A 21003-nucleotide genomic window follows, 5' to 3' on the forward strand; every position below is an offset into this window, starting at 1 on the left:
GGAGATGGAGGAGGCAGCTCTTTTATACCACATATTCTGCTTACACCAGGGGGACCTTGATTTGGGTGCGCGCTGGTGTTCCCTTTCAGCCCATGACTACTGTGGTAGACTCGGAAGGAAGGTTTGTGGCGGTGTTAGGACGTCTGGACGGCCGAGATGTTACGCTTTGCAGTGTCTATGCTCCGAATTCCGACCAGGCCGCGTTCTTTTCGAGGCTTTCTGGGAGGTTGGCGTCCCTGTTGGTGGGCACAGTGTTTATGGGGGGGGGACTTCAATTCTGTGGTGGATGTGGAGTTAGATCGTTCCCATTCTCCGCTGGCTCAATCAGTGGTGCGCAGGACGGCTAGGGTGCGACGAGATTGGCAGGAGGAGTGGGGCCTCATGGACGCCTGGCGGATGCATCACCCCGCAGATAGGGATTATTCGCTCTATTCCGCTCCTCACGACCTCCACGTTCGCCTCGATACTGTTCTTTGCACGCCTGGGGCCCAGGAACTCACACATCACAGTGAATACCTAGCGAGAACCATTTCGGATCATAACCCTTGCTTGATCACGATCCACTGGTCGCGACAGCGGCAGGTGGTTCCCACATGGCGACTGAACCCGATGGCATTGGAGGACCCGGTGTTTAGTGCGGAAGTCAGGGAGGGCATCGAACGCTACTTTCAGGAGAACTCGGGGACGGAGACGTCTAGAGCGCATGAGTGGGATGCCTTCAAGGTTGTGATACGGGGCGTGTGTATCTCGTCCACAACGGAGGCGCGTCGGACTTTATTACGCGACATAGAGCGGGAGAAGACCTGCCTGCGCCAAGCGGAGAGAGATAGCCATGTCGCTGGGGCGGTCAGGATGAGGTGCTGGCGGCGAGGGAGCGGGTGGCCATTCAGGTTGAAAGGCTTCGCTGTTTTGATTACAGAGAATACATGGTTCGTGCGCATGTAGAGAGGGACAGGGTGGGGACGCTGTTGACATGGCTGGCCAACCCAACTGTCAGGGGCAATCCAATAGTGTCACTGGCTACGTTCACGGGTGGTCTGGTATACTCACAGAGAGAGATCAATGACCAATTCCTGGATTATTACACAACACTCTACCAGAGCAGGCTGAAGGTGCCGCCTGATGGTCTAGACACTTTCCTGGAGGAGGCACAGTTACCACGACTAGAACCGGTACAGAGTGACGCGTTGGGTGCTGTTATCTCTCTGGGGGAGATTAGAGCGGCGATTAAGCACATTGCCAGGAAAAAGACACAAGGGGCGGACGGATTACCGGTGGAATTTTACGCCACGTATATTGACCTTCTTGCACCACAGTTACACCTGGTGTATGGAGAGGCTTGGGATCTGGGCAGATTGCCGCCATCGGCCAGAGAGGCAATTATTGTACCGCAACTGAAAAAGGGCGGGTCGCCCACTGCAAGGACAGCTTATCGCCCACTCTCAATGCTCACGGTGGACTATAAGGTGCTAAGTAGAATCTTGGCCACGCGGCTCTCGGATCACATGAGTACTCTAGTGCACCTGGATCAGTCGGGTTTTATCCCTGCGCGGAACACGGCGACGTGCATACGACGGCTGGCGCGGATCATGGGGGTGGAAGGAGGCGGCCCATCGGGCGCGGCGGTGCTATCGGTAGATATCGAAAAAGCGTTCGATAGTGTGAAGTGGTCGTACCTGTTCCATGTGCTTCACAGCTTCGGACTAGGGGATAATTTCATCCGTTGGACGCAACTGCTGTACTGCTCCGCTATGGCCAGGGTTCGTACGGGATGTTCTGTATTGGCGGCGTGCCAGGTGGAGAGGGGTACTCATCAAGGCTGTTCCCTGTCTCCGCTCTTATTTGCACTGGCGATCGAACCATTGGCAGCACGGGCCCGCCAAGGACGACACTATGAAGGGGTGCTGTTGCGCGGTGAAATGCATTATATCTCCTTATATGCCGATGACCTCTTGCTATACCTGGCTGATGTGGAGGACTCAGTGCGAGGGGCCCGAACCCTCCTCCGGGAGTTTGGCTGGCTATCGGGGCTGCAGGTTATTTGCACTAAGACCTGCCTGTTCCCATTGGCTCCGGATTGTCCCCGGCCCTCGACATTGGAGGACCTGCGGTGGGAATCGGAGTGTCTACCATACCTGGGTGTCCGCATCTATCATACCCACTCGGATCTTTACGAGGGGAACGTGGGCGGAGCGGTGAGGGGAATTAGAGGCAGCATGGGGTTTTGGCGCACCCTCCCGCGATCGGTAGCTGGACGAATAGCGTTGCTAAAGATGGTGGTTCTCCCGCGGTTGCTATATTTCTTCCGCACATTACCGGTGTGGATTCCGGCTTCCTTTTTAAGGACGCTACGGTCGATGGTGATAGGGTTCGTCTGGGGCCCTGGCAGGAGGCGAGTGGTGTTGACTACCCTGCTACAGCCACGGGAGGAGGGAGGACTGGCGGTCCCAGACTTCGAATGGTACTATCTGGCGGCACAGTTGCAGTGACTTACACAGGCGGTGGCGCGAGAATTTAGAGGCCCCGACGGACCGCAGTGCAGAGTTATTCCTCGCCACGTCCTGTCCTTTATAGTATTCCAGCAGAGACTCGGGCTGGATCAACTCACTCTCGAAGAGCGTACTATCCGACAATGCTGGCTGCGTAGCCAGAAACGAGTGGGAATCCCCGTTCCGTACGCGCCAGAGATCCCTCTGGGTATGTGTACCGCCATTCCGCATGGCGGGGATTGGTCAGCGCTAGCGGGCTGGGAAGAGTGTGGAGTTCACGTGATAGGGGACTTATATAGGGATGGTAACTTGTTGCCATTCCGAGAGCTGCAGAGCGCCTTTGATCTGCCAAGAGGAGACTTTTTGCTGCATGCCGCCCTAGTGTTGGGAATCCAGAAACAGTGGAGAATGGGCCTGGTGGAACCCCCCATGTCGTTGGGCTGTCAATATGTCACGATGGCTGCTGGCACCTTCAAGGCTATCACCTGCTTATACAGGAGATTGGCACTGGAGGGCCTACCACCCCTGGATAGGTTAAAGGGGCACTGGGAGGAGGACCTCGGCCAGTCGATACCTGAGACGACTTGGCCACAGCTGGTGCGGAGGGCCTGGAAGGGCACGCGCATTGTCCAGTTTCAATTAGTTCAATATTTCACGCTACACAGGGCTTATCTGACGCCGGTCAAAATTCAACAGGTTTTTGGGGGTACTCATTCAATGTGTTCCCGATGTAATACGGAGGGTGCTGATTTTTGTCATATGTTTTGGTCTTGCGCGGGGCTGGGTTCGTATTGGACGGATGTCATGGCATGTCTGAACAGGGTACCAGAGCATCAGATTGAGGTTCCTTAATTTTGACTCCATTTTACATTTGTCATCATTTTATGTTGCCTTTACACAGGCTGCTTGATTCACAAAGTGTTTTTGCCCTTTTGGATTGCAACGTGTTGAAAACCCCCTCTGTCCTTGTTTTGAAACTCATCTCAGACACCAGCTGGCCTAACTAATTCTTGTCTGGACCACCTAATCCCTGTATGTATCAACTATCTGTTAGCCTTTAGCATTCTTCTCGTGCTGTATCTTATCTTTTGGCCTTCGCTATTCTCTCCCTGTGTTTTCCTATTCCACAACCTTTTCCTTTGAAGCACGCAAACATGTTCTGCCATTACTGATTGACCTATAGGTGCTGTCATAGATTGACTTATCGGGTTGGGCAAGAGCACGACTCAAGGGGGATGTTCTGGTTACATGATGCCTTGTTTTTAACGTTTGCCTATTCGCTAATTTTTGGCAGATCTTGTATGACCATATTAGGTATTTTGCATGCTTGCAAAAGCTAGGACTGCCCCTTTCTTTTATGCTGAGTTTGTAACCCTAAGCATATAAAAGGCCTCTGTGTTCTGTACTCTTTAGACTACCTCATTCAGTTGCTACGGCTTCTGTGTGACGTAGCTTCACTTAAAAGTTTAATAAAGATGTCTTTTCATATTTCAGCTTCTGTGCCAAGTTCTTCTTTCTATTAGTAAGTATTCCCTGAGAATGAAGATTTCAGTTTCTTCAAATGGCGCCCAACAACGTGGGCCTCATCAGAGAAGTGACTTTCTGAAGGAGTGATCTTGTCAGGAGACTGAAATTTACTAAGGAGGACAGGACGGGACTCTACTACTCTGTGCACAAGGATTCTGGAGATTCTTTGTCTTTGCAGCCCGGTATATTTCTGATCTTCCTGATTTTGATCCTCCACATGATGTCACTCCTGACTGAGAACCTTTTTTTGGCGTGAGTATTCTAAAAAAAAAAGGACCGTTAGGTCATTTAGAACTTGGCAGTTAGAATTTGAATAACGTTTTGATTGGTAAGAGTAAGGTAGTTTAGTAACGCTTACTGTAGCTTTGGAATCTTTGGAATTTGTGTTGGTCAACTTTGGATATGTATTTGATATGCAAATTGCAATTTGTGTGGACAGGCAATGAGGAGATTTTTCTCTATCTGGTTTTGTTGAACGGTGCACGTTTGAAAAATACATTAAGCACTACTTTTGATTATAATACTTGCATATTCGACAGTATTTTTGGAATGCCTGTTTTCAAGCTCACATTGAAGAATGTGTTGTTTTTATATGAAGTAAATTAGCCGGCTCCCCTAAAAAGGGAATACTTAAATAGGTTTAAGTATACAGACATATTTCTTCCTTGGTGATTCTGTAATCCCCAGGGAATTAAAATATGACAAAATACAAACAAGGATCCTTTGTTCTGTGCATTTATTTTGATATGTAGAACGATTTTTGGTGTTCTGCCAGCCAAAGCTAGTGAATTGAGTGTATTTTCGCTTCTTGGACATACATCAGTCTGTTGGGCTGTTTTTGAAGTCTTTTGGAACACTATTGAAAAGCGCTTCTTGTAAATATGACTTACAACTAGTATTTGCAAATGGTTTGGTTTAAGTACAGTCTGTGGGCTGTCCTTGGTTTCTGTCCTGAGTATTGATCTGTGGGTTAAATGTGTGTTTACATGTCTATGTGGTTTTCCCATTAGTGCAATTTCTGTAAGTGAATAGCGATGGCGCTATTCACGAAATAAGGCTAAAGCGCGCCGTATTGTGTGTCCTAAATGTTTGACCCTTTCTGTTTATGTCTGAAATGAGCTCAATGTTTGTTCGTGGGTGTCTTGATGTTTTCAGTCTCTTAAGAAAAATGTCTAAATGCTTAAAAACAAAAATTACAAATTCACATTCACTAGGAATGAAAAACGGCCTCGAAAACGAAAATTTGTGTTCAGACGCATTGATATGTCTTCGTTTGAAAAAAAGTCTGCCACGGTGCTCATGTTAAAACTGAGAGGAGAGCTTTTATTACCTTTGAGCAAATAGCTGTTGTCTTTGCAGGTCACAGAATAAACAGGAGTATTTACTCAGCCAGGACTTTGCCCTTAGCTAAACACGGGTGAATCTTTGCATTTCAGGATAGTGTTTAAAAAAAAAAAAAAAAAAAAAAGGTTACAAAGTAAGGTTCATTATTTTGTATTACAGGAAGACATTTCAATTAAGGGTTTTCCTCTCTTTAAACATTTTTGTATGCATATTCTTCGCTTTGTTGCTAAATAAAATTGACCTTTTTAGAAAAAAATGTGGCGCCAAATTCTGTCATGTTTCAAATTAGGGTTCTGTGCTTAGACTTATAAATGAATGCGTCTAAAATGATAGGCAAGGGATGCAGCTTGCTTCTATATGTGAAATTATCAAAAATGATCGGGTTTATTAAAAATAATTATTAATTATGAAAAATAATTATTAAAAATAAGTGCTACAAAATTTGTTTTTTACTATTCATAAAGCTGAATGCTCATACTGTGTCCTCCTAGCGTTATAATTTAATTTAAGTTGTGTTGCACTGCATAATGAGGACATTAGCATATGAAATTTCACTTAGGGCAGGCGTAAAAAACTCATTTTTCTAAGGATTTACATGAGATATGTCTAATGTCTAATCTCTGTAATGTGTAAAGAACATTCTGAGGATGATTAATATGTAACATAATTGTAGGATATTTATTTTTAAGTGCCCCAAATATCAAAGTCGAATTTCTGTATTCTTGCTTTTTTAAAATAGCTTTAAAGTGCCTTAGGCTTCAGTAAATGCATACATTTAGGTATAACACAAATTTGCAGGTTGTTCCCATTTGGGGTTGCTTTTAATGGCTCAGTGAGCCAATGTGCCTGGTGCAGAGGTTTGAGTTTAATATCAGGGTTGAAGGTTTTAACTCTAAGCTGGACCTTCTGAAACGTTTATCTATTTAATGTTGATGAGCTGAGTACTGTTGCATAGGGTAGTAACACACATTAGTTCTAAAGCTGGTATGTTATGTTATAATGTTCTGCGAATTATTCACAGTAACTGTTTTAGTAATCTAAGTATAGAAATAAATTGTAACCCCTAACAGGAGTAATATATATAACATGTATTTTAAATAGAGTGAATTATTGCAGGTTAGGAGGAATTAGGAAGGCCTTTTGTCTTTGACAAACTTCTTAGTGAGCAGAAGCTGGGGGCTAGGACAGCTTCAGAGGCTGGCTCGAGTCGCGCTGAGGTGTTATCTTTAGTTTCCCTGTAAACAATGGAAGCAGGCTGTCATGTCGACATCTGTAACATCGTAAATTAGGGCCTTGTCTCTGCGAAGTACAGAATGATCTTGCTAAACGGGCTTCTAAAAGGAAGGGTTTCTGGTTTCTCTATAGGAACATCAATACATTAAAGAACTTGATTCCAAAGGGAAAATATGAAAAAGGTTTTTTTTAAAGTCTCAACATCATGCTAAATGCTCTGCAAAAATGATACATTTGTATCTCTGCTCTAAAAAAAATAATGATGTCCGCTAGTTGCTTTATTTTGACAGAAAATGAGGTATTGCATTAAGTCTTACACAAAAAATAAGAGGAAGCTCTTTATTAAAATTTTGAAGGCTACATGCCAAAGTGAGAACGATTTGCCAATTAAGAATTCTTTTTCAAAGTGGAAATTGTGGCACAAAGCTAACATGGAGTGTCAGTGAAAGAATTTTAGTTTTAGCTTAATGTTGCAAGCTGACCGACAAGATGGTAATAGTTAAGTAATGGAAATTTATTTTTGTGTCTGTTAATGTGTATCATGCTTTGTCTTCTGATTACAAGTTCTAAAGGATATTTGTTTGTTATGAGAAATGTCTCTCTTTTGTGTGTTGTGGTTTTTTTTTTTTTTGCTTCTGCCCGCAGATCATTCATGGATTGTTCTGGGTGATTTTAAGCCTGACAAGACACGTGAGTCTGGTTGGTTGAAAAGAGATGTGTTTTTGCGTAACTCCTTTGGAAAGGAATGTTCAGGTGGTTTTCATGTTTCTGTATTTGGTCCTATCATGAATTGTTCTTGATGGTCCTGTATGTCAGAAGTGACACAGTAGATTGTATTGCTAGCCGATCACGACTGACTAGTGATCAGCTGTCAAAAGGAGGGTAAGGAGAGTAAGCAGGCCTGAGTAATAGGTTTTGGGCTGCACGTTCACAGTGCATAAAGTACATAACTTGAAGTGTGTGTGCGTCACCGCTCATTCACATATGGTATTGTGTGTGCGTCTCCGCTCATTCACATATGTTATTGTTTTTTCTATGTTTTTTGTGCTTGATATACAGCAAGTATATCTGATGGCTTGACATGTCCGTTTTGTGCGTTTTTATTTCATGCATGTTTTTGTTTTACTTTGTTGCTTTAGATACTATTACAAGTTCACCTGTGTTGTGAAGTGTTCTACATGACGATGTATATTGCTGTACAACAGTTGGGTGAATTTGCGCTAAATTTCACAGATATGATATTTTTTCATCCTGTGAGCAAGACAGACAACACTTCACCAGTGCATGTCTATTTTGGCTATATAGTATTAAAGTAAAATAAAAGAGATATACAGGAAACAAGGTTTCACCTACAGTCATGTTACTGCCCCCTTTCCTGTAAGGAACAGGCAGCCCTAAATTTATGTATCCTGAATTGGACGTAAGGATAAATTATAGATCTGTGACTTTTGTGCATGGTGACCTAATTTTTATATTACATTAGTCAGTTTTGTTCTGCTTCCTGAATAGTGTATGGCATTGTACCATAAAGGAAAGAGGGTTTAATTTTTTTCCCTGAAAAAGGAACTGGAACATTAGCTGAGATTACCGAATATGGTGTAGAGGCCAGCGGTAGAGCTAACGTTCGTGAACTATTTTGATTTTTATGTATCACCCCCACTCTTGGTGTTGTGTCACATGCCTGACTATCACCCAAGTAATTTCTTGTTCTTCCTATAGATTTTTCTTTCGTCACTTCTCCCCTGATTGATGTTGCATCGTGCCTAGTAATTGGGGATTTTAGCTGTGTCCTAGTCCCATTTTCCTTTTTCCATATTCCTTTCACCAGTTAGCCTTCTTTTATTATTATTATTGTATTAGGTTCACACTTCCAGATTGCAGTAATGTACCAGAGACCCCCATATTATGTATAAATGCCTTTTGTATAACCAGACTGGTTTTTAAGAATTTTCTTTAGGCCTACCTCGATGTTTTCCAGTCTGACCGTCATGGTAGTGATGGACTGGTTAACTGACTCAATGCTATTATAAGACAAGTTTCCACATTTTGATCATTAGCCTGTGTATTGCACAGTGCACATGATGCACAGTTATTAAAAGGGAGGTATCTACATGTGCCTGATAATTTGTATCATGTGATTTTTCTTTTGAGATGTTCTAGATAAGGAATTTAGGAACACCTAGACTTAATCATTGAGAGAAAAAATATGTTTACCCCATTAGACGATGTCACCATGCGTGAGTACATCCATTTAGATAGAATTCCAATGTCGCTATCTACCCTTAGATGGTAGAGGATATGCTCTCACATGGAAAACCAATTAAAGAGGCTAGAGGCACTGTTTTGCCTACTGCCTTTGTCTTTGTATTGCCTTTGAGAATGACAGTGTGTTCTAGACCAGAATTGTCTCATGGCGTATGGCCACTCCCACGCAGATTGCAGGCCACCTGCTTGCAATCCTCTTGTTAAAAACAAACTGTTTTTGTACTAAATTGAAGGAAACTAACAAATGTGTCCCATTTCCTACGTCACTAGGTTCTGCGGGATTAAGTCATAATAACCTGCAGACCTTTGATGAAAAGCTAATTCCCATCAGTGACAGTCTCAGCACCCAGAAAAGCTGCAAGGCTGGACAGCGATCGCCAGCGCGCCATCATTGATATCTCCAAAGCATCGTACTTGCTCCATCAGACGGCATTGGACATCACAGAACCAGTTTCAGTGCAAAAGAGCAAAAGAGACGGATCCCTGTTGCTTTGAGGCTTCAGTTTTTCACCTGTCATGTGCTGGTAACCTCTGGCAGTATGCAGTCCATTGAGCCCCTTGGCCTGAGTTTTGGCCACACACCCCTTTTCTTTGCTCCAACGGAAAGGCAGTGCACCGGAGGATCCAAGATTGGAAAAAGGCACTACATTGCGGTACCTATGATTAAATGAAAGAGCAGCCCGAGCATCCTCTGACACTGAAATGCGCGTGTTGGAGCCTCAAAGTGCTGCCAAGTGTGAAAGTCTGTTGCTCTTTCCTGATTAATAGTACTTGGGTCTGCATGAGATGATCTGTGCCCATGATCAATGAAGAGCACACTATCTGTAGTGCCTGCCGCAGAAGAGAGATATTGGTGCACTGCCTTGAGACATTGAGACTTTCAAATAAGCTGCGAGTGTTTGTCAGGAGGGCACTCCAATGGATACTGAGAAGGACCATTTTCATGAAAGGCCTGAATGAAGAGGCCCATGCGGAAGAAAGCAACAGAAGCGGATTTGATGGACAATAGAAGCCTGCCAGAGAGGCTTGGACGGACTCTGGGTATTTCCCCTGCGATTGCATAAAATGGGTGTTAGGAGACTGATTTTTGTTGTTTTGCTGGCATTCTTTTAAAGTAGTATTCTGTTTAGTAAAAGCAGAATAAAGTCCATTCCCTGTGGAAGAGTATCCCTTTTCATCTGAGAGCATTGATAAGGATCGCCACTGTTTCACCTGAGTATATAATACGTTTCTGAAATACATATGAGCCCTGAAAATGTTTGCTAAATAATTTTGGGATTTGCTTTTGCCTAGGGTTGTAAAGAAATGAATGCTAATCCTGTTTGTAATGGTGGTCATTACTTTCTTCTGCTATTAGAATGTTGAATGCTTTGTTCTCTTTGTATTCCTGCTGATAGCTTACTTGTATCTGCCTCTATGAAATGAGTAAAATGTTCACCTAGCAAGGAATTAGGATTTGCCTGTGTAATGGCAAAAGGAGGGTCTGAGGTTCCTTAATTTTGACTCCATTTTACATTTGTCATCATTTTATGTTGCCTTTACACAGGCTGCATGATTCACGAAGTGTTTTTGCCCTTTTGGATAGCAACGTGTTGAAAACCCCCTCTGTCCTTGTTTTGAAACTCATCTCAGACACCAGCTGGCCTAACTAATTCTTGCCTGGACCACCTAATCCCTGTATCAATTATCTGTTAGCCTTTAGCATTCTTCTCGTGCTGTATCTTATCTTTTGGCCTTCGCTATTCTCTCCCTGTGTTTTCCTATTCCACAACCTTTTCCTTTGAAGCACCCAAACATGTTCTGCCATTACTGATTGACCTTTAGGTGCTGTCATAGATTGACTTATCGGGTTGGGCAAGAGCACGACTCAAGGGGGATGTTCTGGTTACATGATGCCTTGTTTTTAACGTTTGCCTATTCGCTAATATTTGGCAGATCTTGTATGACCATATTAGGTATTTTGCATGCTTGCAAAAGCTAGGACTGCCCCTTTCTTTTATGCTGAGTTTGTAACCCTAAGCATATAAAAGGCCTCTGTGTTCTGTACTCTTTAGACTACCTCATTCAGTTGCTACGGCTTCTGTGTGACGTAGCCTCACTTAAACGTTTAATAAAGATGCCTTTTCATATTTCAGCTTCTGTGCCAAGTTCTTCTTTCTATTAGTAAGTATTCCCTGAGAATGAAGATTTCAGTTTCTTCAAGATGGAAGTAGGAATGGGGGCTTGCCTTTTGCTTTGGTTCCCACATACACCCGCCACCAAAATCACTAGTAAATTTTTCGATCTGGGGTTGATTATGGTGAAAAGGGAGCTCACTATGCATTGGAAGTCAAGAATGGGACCCAGCTTTCTGAGATGGCGAGGGAGTTTTCAGCAATGGGCGAGTAGCGAAGGGACACTCAGACTACAATTAGCCAGACGCACCTCCAAAGACAAGGTGCTAGACGCGGCCAGGGCATGGGCGCGTTGGTAGTAGAACTTCAGTCTGCAGCAGAGGTAGACGAGGGGGATGGGGGGATGCATCTGCGAGTCAGGGACTGGCGATTGGGACGGGGAACACCGGGGAACACACTGGAGATAGGAACACTAGAATCTCGCAACACGTGACAATTACTGCATCTTAGGCTGAGACAAGAGGCGAGCCTGGCACAGAGGCGTGGAACGCGTCTGAACATTTAGTTGGAGCTACCAGACTCCCGAAGTGGATGAAGTTGCACATAACCTCAGAAGGGAGTTGGGTACCGGAGCACAAGGGGTTTATGCCATTTCATTGGGGGGATGGAGGAGGGCACACTGACGGGGGGGTGGGAGTAGAGGGGGAGGCGGGAGGTGGAGTTAGGTAAGAGATACAGGATATTGAGAGCTGTTGATTTGCATTCTGAAAGTGGGCCCATCAAGTGATGGTCCTGATTGCACTGTATGATTGTAAGAGGACTGAAGAAAAGTTAATAAAAATCTGTTAAAAAAAAAAAGGATGTGCAACACTATGATTTGGGGTGCACTTCCAGGTCTGGGCCACCAGGAAGGCGCCCTGTGGGCATATTCCACCACAAAAAAAGGTGAGAGGCACTGAGGGTAGACCTCCTTCTGGAGCCAAGTTTTAATGTACTTTGTGGGATCTCGTCTTTCAACTCCCTCTTGCAGGCCGACAATATGCAGATTGTTGTGACGTGCCCTCTCTTCTGTGTCTTCAGCTCTGGCTTAGCGATATCACACTCAATCTGAGAGTTTCGATAGGATCTTGGCCTGGTCCATGTTTTGTAGGTGCAGGGTTTGAAGAAATCTACTATTGGTCTGTACAGTTTAAGTTTGTGCTCATGCAGAATACCCATATCTTGCCCCACTGAGTCTACTTTTTTTGCTAAGGCAGAGCGGCTTTCTGTAATGGCTTGCAGGATGAGGTCTAACTTGTCTTTGCCCATCTGCTTGGCTTTAGTGTCAGGTCTATTTATGCTCCTGCTCTCCGCTAGGTGGAAGCGAGGGGTCTGATGTGCCCTTGATGGTGGTACGAGCCTTGGACCAAAAAACCTTACTTGTCCGACCCATGTGAGTCGGGTTGCCTGCCAAACCACGTCAGGTGAGTGAGTATCAGCAAGGCAGTGTGGGGTTGCCTTCTGCTGCCCGCCTCACTCCATCCCGATTACAGGCCAGGCACACGCACCCAGGGGGGCCAAGATAACAGGGGCAGTCAAGAGTGACTGAATAGAGCCCCCCGAGACCAACCCAAGCTGATGTAACAAGCCAGGCAGTAGGAGGGAGTACATAAGCAGCCGGGCTAAGAAAGAAGGAGCAGTCATGCCTTACTGGCTAAGGCCTCCTGAGGCCAATCTAACAAGCCAGGCAGGAGAAGGGGGTATCCTGGAGGTCAGGCTCTTGTGTGCCCCGTAGCAGCCCAGCGCTTCCTTACAGCACCATCAGGTTCATACCTTTGGGTGGGGAAAGTCACTGTAACTCACCTCCGCTACCCGTCAGAAGCCACAACATTCTCCTAGGTCCGGCCCTGCCAGTCACCCGGGGATGTTGTCAGTGTCCCCTGGCAATGGCTGCTCTACTTTCTCGGCAGGAGTCCTCAGTAGACATCAACCAACACTTAGCAGGGTCCCAATTAGCAGAGGTCCCCTGGGGACGGCCCAGCAGCATGAGTCGGCCTCCCTAGGCCTGGGATCTCCACTCGGTCTGAAGATGACCGCAAGTTGCCTCCGCTGTATCAGGGCCCAAGTTCCATCCACTCCAGCCATCAGTGCTGTACAACTCGCCATTGGGTCTGCAGTGTGTTGTGGGCACAGGGATCACCTCAACCAGCCAGGGTGAGGCACAGTAAAGACGGATGACAAGAGATGCTGCCGGTGTTGTAGGGAGCACTACGATTAGGCAGCTGCCATGTTGGCCCGCTAGCCAGTCCCCCATAGAAACCTTAACCTCCTTAAGGAAGAGTTACTCATCTGTAATTCTAGTTCTCCTCCAGGAAAGCACTGAATTGTTCCACCTACATGCAAGATCACAGAGCACTTTACAAACACACACACACACACACACACACACACACAAATAAATATTGATCTGTACTAAGCGTTTTCATAGAAAAGCTTTCTTTAATATATTCATAAAAACAAACATCTTGGTAAGTCTAATGCGAGACAAAATTTGCCAGATTTAATTTACATTCATTTATTTTTATTTTTAGAACAGCCATTCATTTAAGAAAATAGGGTAGAAACACCATTCACAATCCTTTATTAAACGGAGAAGAAAACAAAAGCAGGTTAATGTAAGCAGACAAGCTGAAGCAGATTTCAACGGAAAAACGGACACTATGCCTTTAAGAAATCTCTCTTCTCCTGATTCCCATCATGTCCCGCAGTCAGGTTGTTCATTTTTACTAGAAGAAAGGAGCTTGTATTTGAAAAACATATATTGTCCATTCATTCATCCGGGGAGATGGGAGGGTTGCTCCTGACTATCGATCAAGATTTCCAGGGGAAGATATATTTTGTTGTATATCCGACATTGTAGGGCTCACTTGGCTCTGGAACTTATGACCATGTGTTCATCACATTGATATTGGAAGGATTTTCATTACAGGTCTAACTATACGTGGTACAGCCTCATGCAAATGTGATATTGCGAAATTAAGGGATGCAAAATCATCCTCAAGAGTACCTTTTACTTTGGAACAGTGATGCCTGATTTTAAATGCATATCTTATATCATCTTTAGTAGTATTTCCCCCTTTCCTAAGAGGGATAAAGTGTTAGGATGTCTGTACATATGCTTACTCCTAGGACCAGGGGTTGTTGCAAAGGTGTGGGGACTGACTTCTTTTTGTTGAAAGTAAGGCTTAATGATTGTAAACAAGCTTTGAGTCTGGTTGATTGTTAGGGTAGCTGTGGATGAATGGGTAGTTGTAATAAGCCTTCTCTAAGTTGATTGACACCATATGGCATTTGTGGTTGATAGACTGGAAGATGCCTAGGAGCAAAACCATCCTGAAATTTTTCTGCACACTAAACCTGTTTATTGCAAGGAGGTCAAAACAGAGTGCCAGTCCCTGGACTTTTTACGGATCAGAAAAAACCTCGAGTAAAAGCTTTGATGTTTTCAGACTATCTGTGCTACGTGAATAAATGATTTGCAAAGAAGCGTGATTGTCTCTGTTCTTACAGCTTTTAGATGTAAATATTTCTCCTTCCATGGAGGTCTTGATCGTGGGTTGTAAACACACTATATTCCATGTCTATATCTCATAATGTCCAGTATGCAACGATCAGATGTAATTTTACACCAGGTTTGATAATAAGCCCGCACCTTTCCCCCCACTGATACAGGAGATGGAAGAAGAGGGTCTCATTGGGAGTAGTGCATGCCAGGACCCAAACTGCCCCTATTGGAAGATGCAGCTATGCCCTATGCCCTTACACTGGTTGTGTCCTTCTGTTTCTCTTCTTCCACATTGTAATGAGGGCTGAGATTGAGAATATTAGCTCTTTCGAAATTAACAAACTTTTCCAGATGATCCTGGCTGTTAATTAAATCTTTGGCTTCAAGGTGCAGGACTGTAATATGAAAGATTCTTGCTGCAATAAAGTACACTATGAAATCTTGCATTGTCAGTATCCATTTTCGTCGTCAGCAAGGTGTCTTCCACAAATTTTCCAAACAAGGGTTGTTCATCAAATGACAGATCTAGCACTACAGAGCCATCCACATCTTCAAAGAACAGCTCCTGCCGAGAACCAGTGTGAGAATCATCCAGTGACACATTGATAAGTACTGAAGATACTGAAAATGTATACTCTCCTTATGTAAATATAGCCTTTGTACAGTTCCTGACATGCATCTGACAGCTTTTCCAAAATGTGGGCAATATCATGCCATAACGGTGTACCATATTTTGACAAAATAGCAGTTGTATTCTCTATTTTCACAGATGCTGCAGCAAAAAGACACCAGATTTTGTGCCCATTGTTGCTAATCTTTAACTTCATGATCTTGAAGGACAACACATGGTGTCGTTGGATTATGGGAACGTCTTTGAACTTTAGAAGATAACACTTAGGGGGTCATTAGGATGACGGGCGGACTTAGTCCGCCCGCCATCCTATCGGATAATGGGACCGCCCACCATAAGGGCGGGGGTCTCATGAGGGGGTATTAGGATGCGTCCGCCACAGTGGCAGGCGCATCCTGCATTTTTAACATTGTGGCGGGCGCTGCTCTCAGCACCGCCTGCCACAATGCTAAAAATGCATGTATGCATTTGCATACACAAAGTGGCAGGCACCGCGCGGTGCCTGCTGCATTGCATATGCAAATGCAGGGGGGTACCACAGGTACCCCTCATGTGCACCCCCCCCCCCACCTCGCCTTCACCATGGGGGCCCGCAGGGGGCCCCCGAAGTGAAGACCACCTGCCTTTCCGTGGCAAAAAAGGAAAGGAAAGAAGGGGCCCCCACATCTTCCAAAGGAAGTGAATGACAGAATGAGAGGGGAAACAATCCTTCAAGAAGAAGAAATAAAAAAATAAGATAGAAGCGTAATAACTATGCAATGGAAGGGGCAATAACGAATGTTCCGGCCTGCCCACATATAATAAGACAAATCGAACTTCCACCATTGACTACCTCATGTTGGAAGCCAAACATTGGGGCAAGTTTAAAGACTTCGGGGTTGTCGCTAGGCACGATAGTGACCACAATGCGCTGGTCCTAACGCTTAAACCGGGTGCATTTGGACTAACTAACCCTGACTCTAATTCCACTCCGATAGTTCCACCACATATTATATCTAACAATAGGAGAAGAGTCAAATGGCCTTCTTGCCTAGACTCCCCTACTCGTCTCGCAAAAATTTACCAGATAGCTGTTCCACTGATAAGCGATATGGGAAACTCCACCTCCCATGGGCAGACTATAGAGACCCATAGAAAGTTAGTTGAGAGTCTGGGGGATGTATTCTATCCGGTTAGTGGGACTAAGTTGCGCCGGAATAAAACACATGCCTGGCACAACCACGCATGTAAAGACTCAAAGAAAGACCTACTCAAGGCAATTAAATCTAAGGATACCCTTAAAATTAGAACAACTAGATTGCTGTATAAAAAGGTGCTCATTAGAGCAAAGAGTGAGTGGGAGGAATCTAGGTGGGAAGAGATGAGACAGGCACTACTCCTAAAAGATTCTAAGACCTTTTGGCTAATTGTTACTTCTTCAGTGACAGGAGAGAGAGACACTGGGGTCTCGAATATTGCCCCTATAGTGTGGGAGGCACACTTCAAGTCACTCTATACAAGCCCTGAGTTGGAGGAAGTTGGGTGTCAGCCCCGGGAGGGGCTGTCAGAACCGGTTTCGGAGCCTCGGGCCTGTGCACCACGGGACCTCCGGCACGAGAACCGACTGCCGGGGGCCCCGTGGTCCGGGAGTTTGGATCCACGTGCCCGCACGGCCCGGGACCTCCCGCATGAGTGCCGATTGCTGGGGGCCCCGGGCCCTGGGTCTTCTCCCTGTCATAATCTTGACTTTAATCAGGCTTCCGAGATTTCGGTTGCCCCAGACCCTCTGCATGAGAGCCGACTGCCGGGGGCCTTGGGCTCCGGGATTTCGATTTCCTGCACTAGCACGGCCCGGGACCTCCGGCACGAGTGTCGACTGCTGGGGGCCCCGGGTGCAGGGATTTCCCCCTGTCAAAACTATGGCTCCAGCCAGGCTCCTGAGCTTCCCATGGCCCCAGACCCCCCGCACGAGTGTAGATTGCCGGAGGTCTTGGGCCCTGGACCTGGATCCTGTCTCGCAATAGTGAGAGGGGATGCCCCTACTGGGTCTCCCACTTATAGTTCAGATAATATTACACTCAGGGAAGTTGAACTGGCAATTGAGAAACTGCTCCCGAATAAGGCCCCGGGTCTGGATAAGCTCCCTGGGAATCTCTTTCGCTCTCAGCCAAAAATCTGGGCGCCATATCTGATGGTCCTGTTCAATGCTGTCCTACAGGGCTCCCCAGTACCAGAGACTTGGCTGGGAGCAGAGATTATTCCAATTTTTAAAAAGGGCTGTCCGCTCGCCCCATCGAATTATAGACCAATTAGTCTACTCGATACTACCCAGAAGCTGATGGGCCGAATCCTGCTGGAGAGAATACTGGGCTGGATGGAGGAAAACAAAACTTTGACCACCCTCCAAGCCGGTTTTAGATCAGGGGTCTCGACTCTGGACCAGATCTTTCGACTCCAGGTCCTATTCTGGAAAACTGCAAGAGTAGAGGGTGTCAGCCTCTACCTTGTTTTTGTGGACCTGCGGGCCGCATTCGATCTGGTCCCTAGGGAGAGGCTCTGGACGGTGTTGGAGGAACTTGGTCTTCCTCCTTACTTACTAGATGCCTTAATCCGGCTTCACACTGGGAACTACGCCCAGGTGAGGTGTGGGAAAAACGGGGAATTATCCGATCGTTTCCCTGTTACCCGAGGAGTACGCCAGGGTTGCGTACTGGCCCCTACCCTCTTTAGCTTATATGTCAATGGCCTGATAGATAGACTCAATTGTGTCAGGGATAACGATGCTCCACGCCTGGCTACTGGCAGGGTGCCCGCTTTGATGTTCGTGGACGACACTTTGTTGTTGTCGCGGACATCATCGGGCATCCAGCGGGTTATGGACGGGTTTGTTTCCTTCTGCGCCTCGCGGGGCTTGGAGATCAACTTGGAGAAAACCAAGTTTATGATCTTCAACCCCCCGAGGCGCACCCGCCCAAACTCCACATTGAATGGAACCCCACTTGAGCGAGTTAAGACCTTTATATATCTGGGGGTGACTTTGACTGAATATTTTACATGGGACCAACAAGTCTCTAGATCCTCCTTGAGACTTGCACAGATTATGGGTGGCGTAGGCAGATTCCATAGTGCCTCAACTTTTAAACCGGCTACCCTTGCCCTAGAGATATACAAAACACAGGTCAGGTCTGCAGCCTTATATGCTGCTGAACTCTGGGGACACACCAATGCATGTAATCTAATGAAAGTCGAGCACTCTTTCATGCGACATCTGTTTGGTCTTCCACAAAGCACGCCCCTGCTACCATTACGCCTGGACCTGGGTCTGGAACCTATTACTGATCTGGTGGCAGCTCGACCTCTGCTCTATTGGAGAAGGCTCTGGTCTGTGCCGGAGCTTGAACCGTTTAGAGCAGAATTCAATACTATTTGGGGGCAGTTGAAGAACAAGAATATACCTTGGTTGGTACACGTTAAGACTCTCCTTTAGCAAATTGGTCTTCCCCAACTTTGGGATACACCGGAGGACAGCTGTATGAGGATGCAGAGGACTGTACTGGTGGCAGCTGTAAAATCCCATAACCTCAAACTGCTACACTGTTCTACTTCCCTGGGCAGATTGTCCACTGAGTTCCTCATAACAAAAGTTGAATACTGGATGGAGGCGTTTTTGGACCTGGTGCAGCAGCCACTAGCAAGAAAACTATATATTCAATTGAGGCATGGCTCCTTACAGGTTGGCGCATTCACATCCAGATGGACAAAAACGATGAAGGCTAATTGCCCTGCCTGTAATCACGCCAGGGAAGACATTATACATATCCTCTTTTTTTGCCCAGCATACAGTGAAATTCGGAAGTGCTGGATTATCCCATTATGCAAAAACCTGGGTTTTAGACACTGTGTACATGCCTGTAGAGTCCTAACTTATGACATTGCCCCTCTCATTGTTTTTGCCATTTCCCGGTTTTTATTCGGCATGTGGCGGAGAAGAACTGCATTTATCCATAAGGAATAATGGACTACTGTTTTTATGCTTTACTATTCCTTTGATAACCAACGTTTAATAACTTTTTAATTCTGAAGTATTTATGTTTTATTATCCTGCTTGTACATATTTTATTGCACTTTTATGGTCTTCGACCGAAATAAAGTTATCAAAGTGAAGTGAAGTAATAACTAAGCTGCCTTGGAGGGCTAGAAAACAGTTTCACGTCCTGTGGACAAGTGAAAGGAATAAAGATACTTTAATGGCATTCGCTTGATTCGAACCCCTCTACTGGGGTACCCTGTTCCACCAGAGGCACAAGACCTTGCCTCATCCATAATATTGCATCCGAAGGGAGCAGCAAAGCTTCATTGCGCACCAGAAAGACAGAACCATAGAGTTCAAAGAGCATGCATTACAAAATGGAAAAACAAGATAAAAAGACCGCCGCGAGCACCAAAATGGCCAGATGGGGACATCTTCAGATGAATGACCAGTGATGTAAAGAAAGCAGTGGTTGGTATCTGAACTCTTGCAGAAGTGTTGGCTGTGGCAACAAAGGTACAAGGCATTCCCTCTAAGCAATAAGTAAATAACATCCCCTTACAGAGAGGAATCAGTCTAAATACAACAAGAGAACAGTGCTCCCACCCGCAGCAGAAATATGGGAAGATGAGACAACAGGGAAGCCAAAAAGAATGGAGGCTGGAGGCCATCTCGTCAAGGCAGAGTGAGAGCCGCACAATAAAGAAGTGCCAAACGCAGTGATAGAGGAACAGCACATGTGGGAACACTGCCTAGGCCAGGGACGGATAATATACCGCAGCCTATGGATTATAACACCCGCCCCACTGTGAGATTACTTCCCGATAGTGGTGGAGTTGGAAGCCTTGCATTAGAGGCTTCACTGAATGCACAATGCATTGCCCTTGGACCTCTGGAACGAAAAAAAAGAAAAATGGGAGATAAAGTATAAGTTATACCGCATGGAGTGAAGCAAGGGTGACGAGAAGTACACCTGAAAAATGAGAGTGCTGGTGCAAGGCAGAAAGCCATGACCACCACCCCCACAGAGGTCATAATTGGAAATCCCCTATAAGGGATACCAAAGTACCACTACATAGGATGCCTAGTGCGTGGTACACGTCCTTTGCAGCTACCTTCGATGAGTCAAAACTGCCACTAAACAAAACTCCCCTCTCTCCCAAGTAGGTACATTAATCGCCAGAGTTATCTTGACACTTTTATTGTTGTCTGAAAACGTACTGAATATACAAAGAACTCTACAGCGGGGGCTTTCAAAACTGCTGCACTGCTACAAAAAACGCCCACCGCAGTAACAAAACCGGCCTCCATCACTTCCAGACTCCTGGGGAAACACTAGATGCCCAGTCCAGCCAGCCCGGCCTTGATACACTTTCACTGTCTGGGTATACACCGTCACTTCCATTTTGTGCACAAGGCCATGCCGTGGCCATCCAAAATGGAGCCCATGGCCTCCATTACTCTGATTTATTCCTACATGCAATCCATGCACCATGCTGCTCACATACACACTCAGTCACAACTCATACACACATAATCACAACACACACTTGAACTATTGCTAGTATATGGATTAACGCACAGAAGCAGAACGTTACACGTATGAGTCAGTACTAACCCGAGGACATGGATGCTAATATACGGTTAGTGAAATGAGGGCTTGGGGCACCCCTCCACGTCACGGGACAACAGGCCCAGGACCTCACTCATGTCAATGGACAGGCCTAGGACTCGGTGCACAAACTAGATTAGTGTGAGGCTACAGTTTGAACTGGAGGGGAAACAAAAAACACCAATGCATATTAGGAGCTAAATACATCAAACGAGGAAAACAGAATTTGCTAGGC

At 45.6% G+C, this 21003-nt stretch overlaps 1 protein-coding gene across 1 annotated transcript in view; it reads right to left on the bottom strand.

Moving 5' to 3' along the window:
- The window catches only part of KIF5A (kinesin family member 5A), a 662879-nt gene that overhangs the window by 105022 nt on the left and 536854 nt on the right, over nucleotides 1–21003 (bottom strand). The gene's annotated exons all lie outside the window — the stretch shown is intronic.

This window comes from Lissotriton helveticus, chromosome 1_1 (assembly GCF_964261635.1).
Source record: "Lissotriton helveticus chromosome 1_1, aLisHel1.1, whole genome shotgun sequence".
Lineage (NCBI taxonomy): Eukaryota > Metazoa > Chordata > Amphibia > Caudata > Salamandridae > Lissotriton > Lissotriton helveticus.